Consider the following 13714-nt stretch of genomic DNA (forward strand, 5'->3'; position numbering starts at 1 on the left):
AGGCAGCGGCTAGAATACTTCCTTTAAAACATCTTTAATGTAACTCATATTTGTGTGATTGGTTTGTGTATGGATACCTGAATTTTGGATCTCAGGACTACTACACAATTGATAATTATGCTATTTTCCATTCTTTAACATGATACTTATCAGCCATCTGCTGGACGCTTCACTGGTATTGAGAGGAAGATGAGGCTTTCTACTTCCATAAAGAGCCACACACATAGAGGCAGTTCTACCTTGCCCTAGAGGGTCAGTGTGAATTGGAAACAACTCAATGGCAGTGAGTAGAAGTGGTAGTCACTATTACTAATGTTATATTTCATTATCCCTAAAATCTAGAAAGTGCTGCGCACACAGTAGGCCATTAATAAAACATTGCCAAACCAACGAGCAAATCAGGCCACAAATAGAAAATGTTATAGTCAAGATTCAAACACGAATCTCTCTTACGTCAAGCTTTTTAACCACTGTGTGATACTTAAGGATCATAGTGTGTTAAGTGTTGGGCTGCTAACTGAAAGGTTAGAGGTTTGACCCCACCAGTCACTTCGTGGAAGATAAATGAGGCATTCTGCTTACAAAAAGATATACTATCTTGGATGCCTTATGGAGTGGTTCTGCTCCCTACTGGAGGGTCACTGGGAGTTGAAATTACTTGGTGGTTGTGGATTTTAGTGATGTAGTGAGTGAGGTGATACTACAGTAGTATCAGTATAGTTCATCTTACCTGGTTGATGCAATTCTTGAGTTAAATCAAGCGGTTCTTCCCAAGAGAGCATTAGGAAAGCTAGGCAAAACAATTTGCTTGGGAAAAGAAGACTCAATTCTTGTTCTTGAATGACCCATTTCCATAAGCCATTCCCATGCAGGAATAATTTCATATTCCAAGGGAAGAATTCCTAGAACTTTCTTTGAATAAGCTCTGGCTTAAGCAATGTGGATGAGACCGGTCAAGCAGGAGAGGTAAAATGATGGATATAAAACTATCCTTCATCGGCTTACTTATTGTGCAAATATTTCTTAGTGTATTCTAAAAAATCAGGCATCATGGTAGGTGTTGGTGATGCCAAGAATAAAGTAAATTGTTCTCACCTTCAAGGAGCTCACAGACTAGAGGGGAAAGAATCATACAAATGGATAGTTTTAGTAGCAGAATTTAATTTCTATTATGGAAATATCTACACATCAACCAGTGCACAGAAAGATGGGACTCGGGTATGACTAGATAAGACAAAGATTAGATAAGGTTTTTCAGATGTTGACGTGTGAGGTGAGATATGAACTGTAAGGATAAGTGTCCCCAGTAGGTGAGCTTAGGAAGCCTGCTTAGGAGACCAAATAACACGTGTGAAGGGAAAAGGACCTGGCAGAGTTCTATGCACAAGCATCAAGTGCTAGGTGCGGTGTGGGAAGCGGCATGAACTAAGGCTGTGTTGCTGAGTACAAGAGCTAATGCAAACCAGGAGGAAGGGGCCATGCAAATCTTCCCCTGTAGAGGAGGAGAAATGAGAGGAGACTCTGCTTGTGGGCAGGGGAACACATGACTGGGTTATCATGTTAGCAATATTATTCTGGCAGCAAAAGATAAAGAGGGATCTGGGATAGCAGCAATGGGAATAAAGAAGAGGAAAGGCGATCATGTGCTCAGAGGCACCCCATTCCACAGTCCAACTACCTACCCCAAAGCTTTATTTGCCTTTATGGACTGGGAAGCCCCCCACTCTGTTTCATGCTCTGGCTGCCAGTTCTGCGACTGCTCCTCTGACATCACAGCTGTCCTCTGAATCCAGGAGGTTCACTGCACAGGAGGTTCACTGCATCTTGGGTAAAATGGGCATAATAGAGTTCCCAAATAGAATGTCCTACGCCCTACTTTGGTGACTATAGACTAAGATCTTAAAAGTTCACGAGCAGCCATCCAAAGTGCAAACATTGGTCCCTTCCGATCTAGATGAAAGAAGAGTAATGGAAATCGAAAGACATGGAAATCAGCAGTCTCTACAACTTTGAAACTGGAAGAATTCAATGATGGTGTTCAGCTACCACTACCAAGTCTCTGGAATGATCGCATTATAAGGTCCAGGTCAGAGTGAGATAAAATGTGATAAAAGCCTCAAAATCATAAAAGAGACCTCAATTACTGGGTGGAGAAAATCTAGTGGAATGTCCAAGATAGCTGGTCTTGAATCATCCCTCAGGTCTGAAGTTAAACTTATTCCTGTGTTCGAATAATCAACCACATAAGATCAAGGAGCCCTTTTTAACCAAGGAGAAAGTTCAGCGGGTGAACAAAGAGAGAAGAGAAGAAACAGGAAACAGAGTGCATGTGAGATCATTGACGGCATATTGGGAAGATTGCCGTCTTCTCAATAAGTTGAAACAAAGTGTGTACGAACTGTTGATTGTAAAGCAGATGATGTGCTCTGTAAATCTTCATTTAACATCAAAAGTTAGAAGTAAATAAAAGCAAAATAAAAACAAGACCTTTGGTAATGGGAGCTGAGCACCAGCCAGGTCTTGTGATCTATGGCAACAGAAGCAAAGCAGTGAGGTAAATAGCCACGCCTTCCCTTTCCTCCGGCTCCTGCCACTCATTCTTCCTCTGATCCTGCAAGAGAACAGAGGCCAAAGGCTGTGCCTCGGACGGCTGCTCCAAATCCAGGTGGGATAGACTTGTGTTTCGGCTACCTTTTTAGGTTGCATTTTGGCTCTCATGAACTTGTTTTCATTTTCTTTAGCTTCAACCTGAACTGATATATGAGCAATTAATGATCCGTTCCACTGTCAGCCCCTCGCCCGGTTTTAGCTGCTGATATTGAGCTTCTCCATCTTCTCAGATCACAGATAGAGTCCACTTGATTTCATCATCTACAGAAGCCCATGTGTATAGGCACCTTTTATATTGTTGAAAGAAAGGTATTTGCTATGAACTAGTTATTGATCTTGTGAAATTCTATCATGTGATTTTCAGCTTCTTTTTCTCTCACCAAGGCCATATTTTCCAACTGTTCTTTCCTCTTTGCTTCCAACTTTTTCTTTCCAATTATGAATAATTATCAATGCATTTTCATTACATGCTTGATTGATTTCCAATTTAAGATGTAGGTAAAATTCCTCAATTTCTTCATCACTAGCTTTTGTGGTTGATGCATAAATTTGAATCGTGGTTGTATTGATTGGATTTCCTTCAAGGTAGATAGATGTAGCACTTTCAGAGACGGCACTGTACTTAAGATAGACCTTGAAATGTCCTTTCAGATGATGAATGCAACCCATTCCTCTTGGCTGTGTCATTCCCAGCAAAGTGAACTCTATGGATTTCTGATTCAAAATGGCTAATGCTAGTCAATTGCAGCTCACTAACACATAGTATATCAATCTTTTTGCAGTCCATGTCACTTTGCCAACTTCCAATTTTCCTAGATTCATACTGATACATTCCAGATTCCAGTTGTTAATTGAGGTTTGCAGCTGTTTCGTCTCATTTTGACTTGTGCCCCATCAGCAAATGAAAACCCACAGGGTTTACTCCGTCACATCACTATACTTTACTCTTCTTTGAGAAGGCAGCTCCTCAGTCATATTTCAAGGGCCTTCTGGCCAGAGAGCCCTATCCCCTAGCACTATCTCTAACCATGCTTTACTTCTATTCATTAGACTCTTAGTATCTGACTGAATGTTCTGACTTTATGCATAAGATTTTCAGTGGCTACTGCCTTCCAAGTGTACAGCCAATTCCTTCTTCAGAGTCTCCTCTCAGTCTGGAAGCTTCGCTTAAACCTGTTCACCTCAGGTGACTCTGCTGGCATTGGCGAAACCGTTGCCATAGCTTCTAGCAACACACAAGCTGTCACAATATGACAAACTGACAGGCACGTGGTGGTAGATTTAGATGACAATCCTAAAATCTAGTGCTTACAAAAAGGATATAGAAGCAGATCATGAACAGCTTGAGTATTAGATAGAGATCACTGTAATCTTGATTATGCTGGATTGAACTTGCTACTTGGTCACTTGACCTCCTTCTTGACCCAACCTGAAATTTTTCTAGGTTCAAGTATTTCCTGGTTGTTCCAAGACAAAATCCCCTCCACCCCCGCCCCGGGATTTTAAAATACCAATGGTGGTCTTTTCTTTCTTACTCATTATATCTTTATATTATTTTATCCTTACCACTTTATTGTGTTTTTGTTTTTTTAATGCTTCTTTTAGGCCTTCAAGTTTGTGAAGTACAGAAAGAATAGAGGCATTGAGATAATAACTGATGCGAGGGCTTATAGCGGATGTAGGAGTGGGAGGGGGGAGACAGGGAGGGCGAGGAAGTTAGGACAGCAAGCAATGTATGCAGGAGGGGGAGGGAGCACTAGAATGCATTGTGATTACATAACTCATTTGAAAAGTGATTTAACTATGAGAAAAAGAAAATGTTCTAAAATTGATTGTGGTGATGACTGTATAATTTCTTAATATAATTGAACTATTGAATTGCCAATAAAGCTGTAAAAATACAACAAAGAAATAGATCACACACTAATGAGAGAAAGAGACTGAACAAAAAGTGAATAAGGAAGCATCAACATTAGTACACTGCCAGCTGGCATCATGTGGTCATATTCATATTAAATTACTGCAAGCAGCACTCCAATTGGAGCAAAAGCCACACAACCAGCTCTACTTCCCCATGACAATGATATCCACACTGGTGACTGGTTATCCAAGAGTCTTCCTTATCACCTTTACTTTTCCCCTCCCCCAAAATTCCCCCCTTTATTTTCCTCCATCAGTCTGACACCAATGACCTTACCTAGAAAATCTACTGCCCTGATCACTGGACTGGTGTCATTACCTACTCCAACACCACTGGGTTGACAACTGTGTTAGTCTGAATTGACTAGAGAAACAAATTCATATACACTCATATGTGTATAGGAAAGAGCTTTATATACAAGAGTAGATGAATATTGAGAAAACATCCCAGCCCAGTCCAAATCAAGTCCATAAGTCTGATATTAGCCCACATGTCTGGTACCAATCTATAAATTCCTCTTCAGACTCACGAAACACATGCAATGACGCCAAATGCAGGAAGATCACAGGCCAATGGGTGGAAATTCTTGTGGATCCTGTGGCAGTGGAAGCATCTCAGTGCTCACAGGGGTCTCCAAGCAGTTCCTTCAGTTCCTGGGCTCTAGTGTAGCTCCATGTGTCTTCTCAACAGGGATGTCTCACAGGGAGTGAGTGTGTGTCTTGCTTCCAATGAGTTATTTGTCTCTTTAGTACCTCCAAATGAGGTCAACAACCTGCAACCGATTGACAGGCTAGACTCCACCCCTCCACTCTTAAGTCTCAAATTGACAATAGATTATGTAACTACCACCACAGGTGGCAGCCAACACTCAACCAACCTATTATCAGCTGCTATGCACAACCAGTAATCCACACTTCAACCACCTTATAAGTCCACTCAGAAACAGGTAGCGAGCACACCAGTGAGCACACCTGTGGCAATTCATCTGTTGCCCAAATGAATGAAAACAAAACAAAAAACCAAGCTGAAACAAACCAACATGCCCTCAACAATTACTACCTTAACAGTACAATGCACACGCATACCAAAACCAAGGCCATATGGCTCAAACAGGTGACCACATTACAGTGCCAGGAAACCGTACAGAGGAAGAAGTGCTATAGGATCTCCCTGGGAAGGAGTTCAAAAGATTTCTACTTAGGTTACTTCAGATGTTTAAAAAGAGATCAAGGAAATCAGACAAAATCAAAGGAAACATAGGCAAAACTGCAGGGGAAAAATTTCAGGGAAACGTACAAAAACGAGTTTTTAAAAGATGAATGGAAAATTAGGTGTCATACAAAACCAGAAAAGAACATATTGCTGAGAACATGAGGGATTAGAGCAGAGACCCAAAATCCATCTGTAGACAATAGGACATCCCCTTGCAGAGGGTCACATGGAAGGGATGAGTCAACCAGGGTGCAGGATGAAACACACAATTATTTCTCTGGTTCTTTGAGACTTCCTCACCCCGCACCGTCCCAACCTCAGTCCTGCCTTTCATTTCTGGCTAGACCAGAGCACATACATTGGTACAGATAAGAGCTCACGACATACAGAATCGAGGTCAGATAAACAGAAATGGGAGTAGCAAGGCCAGGAGGGTAGGGAGAAGGTGGTGGGAGGAGGGAAGGAATGGGGAACCGATTGTAATGATCCGTGCAAACCCCTCTCCCCCACAAGGGGAGAAACATGGGTGGAAGGAAACAGTAGTTGGTGTCAGATATGAAAATAAAAATAATTTTTAATTTATCAAGAAGTCAGGAAGGGGGAGGGGAGCTGATACCAGGGGCTTAAGTGGAAAGTGGATGTTTGGAGGATGATGGCAACACGTGTGTGGATGTGCTTGATACGATTGATGTATGAAGTGTTGTAGGAGCTGAAAGAGCCCAATAGAATGATTTAAAATAAACAAATTCATTTAATTTAATTTAAAAAAACAAAAATAGAAATACAGAAGATTATTATTAAATTTCAGAAATAGATAACACATTGGAAGAGCACAGGAGTAAACTTGAATCGATGAAAGATAGTATTAATGAAATCGAAGACAAATAAATCTCTTAATATTGATATGGCAGGAGAGCAGAAAAATAAGGGGGAAAGGTAATCTTCTGCAAATTATGAGGGTACCATAGAAAGGCATAATTTACATGTGCTAAGAATTCTGGACTAGGAAGAGATAACAACAAGAAGATAGCCAAAGTTTTGTTGGAAGAAAGCTTTTTAAATATCATGAAAAACAGAAAGCTCTGAATTCAATAAGCTCAATGAATGCCAAATAAAATAGATCCCAAAAGAACATCACAAGGATATATTGTAATCAAAGGTCCAAAATCAAAGAGAAGCCATCCTGAAAGCAGGTTGGAAAACACTAAAAGTTACCTACAAAGGAGGACCACTCAGACTCTGCTCTGAGTAAGGTTTCTAGTTTTTCTAGTCTTTCTTTTTTTCGCTCTCATACTTTTTCTCCCTTTGGTGACCACACCCAGTCATTATTCCCCCGATTTTCCCTGCTAATTTCATAACCTGTGCATAGGGCTGGAGCTTATGGAATGCGCACCAGCTGACAAGTGCAGTAGGTGACAGGTGAGGCCTGGGGTGACAGTCACACAGGGAGTCTGCAGGAAGCTGGGAGGATGTCTTGTGAGAGTAGCTACTGTTTTCTCTTCTGCCTGCTCCCACCATCTCTGGTTTCTGGAAGGCTCCAGTTACGTATCTCTTGAGTCATTCTCCAATATTGTCGGCACCCTGTGTTTCGTTTGCTGGGGTTTTTCTCCGGGTGGCTGAAGAGGGATTTACTCTGTGTTATCACTCGCCCTCTTAAACCAAGAGCCCTACTTTTCCTTCTGCTGTGCGTGTGTTTTCTTTTATGTTTGCTAGTACGTTCGTGACCTGTAGTAGGGGTCCAAATTTGTTCCTATTCCCTCATTGTTCTAGGGCTTCCTTACATTGAGAAATTTAATTCATCTTGAGTTCAGTTTTAAAACAGTTTCATTAGCCTATAATTCACATATCATAAACTTCAATAGTTCCATCACATTAAGAAGAGTTGTGAAAGTGTCACCACAGTCAATTTTAAAACATGTTCTTTCTTGTACGCATTTTTATTAGGACCACCTTCCCCTCCCACCTCTTCTGCCACATCCTCAAGCCAGTTACTGTCTCTATAGATTTACCGATCCTGGATTTCATAGACAGAAAAAACATACAAACAACAATAACAAAAACACTGTGATAGTTGTTTTTTTGTGTGCCAACATGGCACTTGTAAGAAGATATGGGTGGAGGTTAGCGTGTCAATCCAGTGGTAGCCTGATGACCTTACTTGGAGGTGCGACCAAAATATACAGCTCTCAGGAGGCTGATCTCTGCCTCCGCCCCCTGGTCCCTTTCCGTGGTGGTCAGAGCAGTACACTGCCTAATCCAGCTGCCCTGCCTCATCACATGTGCTGTGCTACCTGTGGGCCATGCAGTGCTCTGTGCCACCTTGCTGAGCCAACCACGGGCCACATTGCCGTGCCATGCTATCCCATGCCGCGGCACCTCTCCGCCTTGCCGTATCTGCTGCCTGTAGGCCGACTCTGCTTTTCTTCTCATCACTCCAGACACCGCGCTTCCAGCCAGCTACCTCTCATTGCTACACCATGAGACTCCACCATGTCTTGCTTCTTGAGCTTCCTTCCCCACATTGTGCTGCTGGCCTCTGCTGTACCTCACCACCTCCTCTTCCTGCGATCTGCTTTTTTGGCCTTAGGCTAGTGGCTGCACTAGTAGGAAAGACCTTCAGTAAATAAACTGACTCACAATGTGAGTCAGACAGAGCTCACTGTACTGCTGTGTGGACGAATTTGCTGTTTAGTCTTGTAGTCTCTTTCACTATATAAATTGATGTATAATCTTAAGTGTACTGGATTTGCTTCTCTAGGGGATCCTGCCTAATATAAACACCAACAATAATAACAATGTGAAACAGAAAGAAAAAAACCTCAAAAAGAAAGCAGAATGTTTTAAATGTATTAAAAACTTTTTGTATATGGGGTGAGGTATGGTCCTGTTGCATTCTTTTACTAATGGAAATCCATGTTCTTCAAACTTTTGTCAAAGATCAGTTGCCTATGGGTGGATGTCTGTGTTTTTTTTTTCCTGGATCCTCAGTTCTGTTCCATTGGTCTATGTATTGATCATTGTGTCAGGATCAGGCTTCTTTGACTACTGTTGCTGTGGAATGAGTTTTGAAGTCAGGAAGTGAGAGATCTACTTGGCTGTTCTTCGGTAGTGATTTGCTTATCCTGGGTCGCTTTGCTCTCCATATAAATTTGGTTTTTCCATGTCTTTGAAGAACGATGCTGGGATCTGGATTGGTCTACATTTATAGACTGCGTTGGGTGGTTGTGGTTAGGTGCAATCAAGTCAGTTCCAGCTAATACCAACTCTACGTACAACAGTAAAACACACCACTCACTCCTGCAGCACCCTCATAATTGCCATCCTGGAGCCCACGATCGCAGACTTTGTGCCGATCCATCACCTTGAGTCCTTCCTCTTTTTTGCTGCCTCTCTGCTTTACCAAGCACGACGTCCTGTCCCAGGTCCTGTTCTCTCCTGATACCATGTCCAAATTATATGAGAAGAAATCTCACCATCCTTCCCTGCAGAGTATACATGCTACTTTCAATATTCTTTGCCAGCACTGTACTTCAAAGGCATCAATTCTTCGATTGTATTCCTTATTCAACGTCTAACTTTCACGTGCATATGAGGCGATTGAAAATACCATAGCTTGGGTCAGGTGTACCTCAATTTTCAAAGTGACAGCCTGCTTCATCAATACTTTAAACAGGTCTTAGGCAGTAGACGTATGCATTGCAATGTGTCTCTTGATCACTGCTGCTTCCAAGAGCATTGATGATGGGTGCAATCCTTGAAAACTTCGATCGTCTCCATTTATTGTGATGGTATCGATTAGTGCAGTTGTGAGGATTTTGGTCTTCTTTCTATTGAGTTGTAATCCAGACTGAAGGCTGAAATCCTAGATCTTCATCAGCAAGTGCTTCAAGTCCTCCTCACTTTCAGCAAGCAAAGTGTATCCTCTGCATTCTTCAAGTTGTTAATTAGACTTCCTCCAATCCCGATGCCATGTTCTTCTTTGCTTAGTACAGCTTCTTTGAATGCTTTCTCAGTGCACATATTGAATAAGTGTGGTAAGAAGAAACAACCCTGACTCACAACTTTCCTGATTTAAACCATTCTCTGGTTCTGTTTGCACGACTGCCTCTTGATCCACGTAGAGGTTCTGCATGAACACAGTGACGTGTTCTCGAGTTCCCGTTCTTCTCCAGGCTATCCATGACTTGTTACAATTCACACAGTTGAATGTCTTTGCATAGTCAACACTAGCAACCACCTTTCTGGTATTCTGCTTTTAGCCGAGTCATCTGACATTAGCAGTGACCTGCAAGTCCTGTTCTTCAGGCTTTGGCTTGAATGTCGGGGAGCTCTCTGTCAGAGTACTGTTGCAACCCCGGTTGAATGATCTTTAGCAAAATTTTACTCGCATGTGATGTTAACAAAACTGTTTGATAATTTCCATATTATGTTGGGTCACCGCTTTTGGAATGGGTGATCTCTTCCGGTTGGTTGGTTAGGTAGCTCTGTTCCAGCTTTCTTGGCATAGACCAGGGTGCTTCCAGTGCTTCGTCAGCTTGTTGAAAGATGTCCATTTGTATCCCTTCAATCCCTGGAGCCTTATTGTTGTCTAATGCCTTCAGTACAGCTTGAGCTTCTTCCTTCAGTACCATAAGTTATTGATCGTTTGCTGCTTCTTGGAAGGCTTGAATGCCGTCATGTTTTACTTTGAAATGGTGATTCTGTGTGTTCTTTCCATCTTCTTTTTATGCTTCCTGCATTCTTCAATATTTTTTCCATATAATCTTTTGATATTGCAATTCGAGGCTTGCTTTTTTTTCTTCAGTTCTTTCAGCTTAGAATGCTGAGCATCATGTTTTTCCTTTTTGGTTTTCTAACTCTAGGTCTTTGCACATTTCATGGTAATGCTTCATTGTGTCTTGTCAAACTGCTCTTTAAATTTTTCTCTTCTCCTCTTTGGCTTTACCTGAGGTCGTTAGTTTATTGTGCCAACCTGGCCAATAAACACATGTGGGGTTAATTGAAGGGTGGAGAGATAACTGGCTCGGTGAGCCTTGCCTCTAGAGTTCTCAGGTCTCTTGCTCTTTGATCATCAGACCAGTGTGTGGCTGCCTTGCTTGTTCTGTGCCTCAATGTACAAGCTACACTACCTGTGGGACATCTAACCTGTGGACTGTGTCACTGTAATTTGAGGTTCCTTCAGGATTTGCTTCGCTACACCATTGGAATTTACATCACTTGAGCTGGGGACTCTCTGACCCTGTCATCTGGCTGACTGTTGGTGACCTGCCTTGCTGTTTGCTGCCTGTGCCCAGATAGCCTGAATTGCTCTATAGAGGTCGACCTGGTGGCCCTCAAGATTTGAAGGGCTGCCAGTGTCTAACAGCTGTCTCACGGGAGTGAGTTGCACTGAGCCATTTGTACTGCTTTATGATTTAATTAACTGTTTATTTCTTATGTTATACATTTGTCTATCTGTATAAATATATATATATAATTATGAGCATTATGGTTTTATTTCTCCAGAGAACCCTAACACATTACCATTTCTTCCATTAGCTTTCCTTTTTGCTTTACCATTTCTTACATTATAATCAAGAGCAAGTTTCAGAGTTTCTTCTGACATCCACTTTGACCTTTTCTGTTTTTCCAGTGTTTTATTTATGGTCTTTTGCTTTCTTTGTGTCTGATATTCTTGATATCAATCCCCAGCTCATCAGGGCTTCTGCCAGTGTTCAATGAGTAAAATCTATTCTTGAGATGTTCTTGAAATTCAGATGGGATATACTCCAGGTCATATTTTGGCTCTCATTGACTTCCTTTCAGTTTTTTCAATTTCAACTTGAACTGAAATCTGAGCAACTGATGGTCTGTTCCACAGGCAGCCCCTGGTCTTGTTTTAGCTGCTGACATTGAGCTTCTCCACCATCTCTTCCCACAAATGTAGTCAATTTTATTTCTGTGGATTCCATCTAGAGATATACACATGTACTGTCACCATTTCTGCTGTTTATAAAAGAAATATGCAATAAAGATGTCATTGGCTTTGGAAAATTCTATCATGCAATCTCCAGATTCATTTCTATCACCAAGGCCATGTTTTCCTTCCTCTTTGTTCCCAACGTTCAAATTCTAACCCTCAGTAATTATTGATGCATCTTTATTGTATCTTGAAGCACTTGAGATAGTTCTTCATTTTTTTCATCACTAGCTTCAGTGGTTTGTGGGTAAGTTTGAATAATAGTTGTACTGATTGGATTTTTTTTGTATGCTCATAGATATTATTCTATCACCGAGAGCATTTTACTTCAAGGCAGATCTCAAAATGTCCTTTTTGAGGGTTAACGTGAGGCCATTTCTTTGAAACTTGTTATTACAGGCATAGTAAACCATGTGATTGTGCGATTCAGAACGGCCCACATCAGTTCCACTAATGCCTAGGGTATCTAGATTTCATATATTCCCTTCACCCCTGTTTCCAGTTATCAACAGATATTTAGAACTGTTTAGTTTTTAGTTTTGCCCCATCAGTAAATGAAAGTCCTGAAAGTTTTGCTCTAGCCATGCCACTATGGTCAGCTCTGTTTTGAGAAGGAAACTCTTCCTCAGTCATACTAAAATATGTAACTTCTGACCTCGGAGCTCAGCTTCTGGCAATTCCTGCTGCTATCCATAAGATTTTCAGTATCTAATTCCTAAGAAATGGACAAACCATCCCTTCTTTGTAGTTTATGCTTAGTCTGGATACTCTGATGAAACCTGTTCACTTGGGGTGACCCTGTTGATATTTAAAATACCAGTGAGATAGCTTCCAGCATCACAGCAACACATAAGCCACCACAGTAGGCCAAAATGACGGATGAGTGATGATTCTTTGGGTTCTTTGTACTGACATTTTCACTAGGTTAAAACTTCCTGTCCAGGAACAATGAACACTTCCATTTGTGTAGATCCCATCTGGTTTCAAATAGTAATGTTTTGTAGTTTTCTTTATACAAATATTTGTTTATCTAGTTAAGTTTATTCCTAAGTATTTCACCATTTGTGCAGCTATTGTAAATCGTACTTTTTCTTGATTTCCTTTTCAGAGCTCTTTTCTTTAGTTTTCAGTAATTGGATCGATTTTTGTATATTGATCTTATATGCTCCCCAAATTTTCGATTATTTCCAACAAAAAATTTTTGGTCAAGTATTTTGGATTCTCTACATTTGCAGTAATATCATCTACAAATACAGTTTTACCTTTTGCCAGTTTTGCTGATAATTTTTGCATCTATGCTCATAAGGGATATCTGTCCATAATTTTCTACTCTGGTGATGTCTGCCTGGTTTTGGTATCAGGGTTTTGCTCATTTTATAAATTGACCAGGAGTTTGCTGTTCTTTTCTAAATACTGGAATAGTGTGTATAGAATAGGTATCAGCTCTTTTCTGAATGCTTGGTAACATTCCCTGGGGTTGCGGTCTGGTCCCAGACTTTTTGTTCTTGGGAGTTTTTAGATGACCTGACCTATTTATTCTTATGTTACGGGTCTGATGAGGTTTTCTATATCAGTCTTTGTAGGTAAGTAGTGTGTTTCTAGACATTTGTTCCTTTCATGTAGGTATTCAAATTTTCAAGCGTAGCCTTCCACAGGATTATGTCATATTTTTATTTCAGTTGGTTCTGTTGAACTGTCACATTTTTCATTTCATATTCTTGATATTTGCATCTTCTTCTTTCATTGTAAAATCACCAGCAGTTTGTCGACTTTGTTAATCCTTTAAAGAACCAGCTTCTTGTCTTCTTGAAAATTTCCATTGCTTTTCTATTTCTCAATTCATTTATTTTTGCTCTAATCTTTATTATTTCTTTACTTTTGATGGTTATTGTTGCTGTTAGGTGTCATCAAGTCCATTCCAACCCACAGAGACATTATGCACAGCATAATGAGACACTGCCCATTGTGAGCGCCCTCCTCACATCTGTCCCTATACCTGAGCTCTTGGTTAC

The sequence above is a fragment of the Tenrec ecaudatus genome, chromosome 1 (assembly GCF_050624435.1).
Source record: "Tenrec ecaudatus isolate mTenEca1 chromosome 1, mTenEca1.hap1, whole genome shotgun sequence".
NCBI lineage: Eukaryota > Metazoa > Chordata > Mammalia > Afrosoricida > Tenrecidae > Tenrec > Tenrec ecaudatus.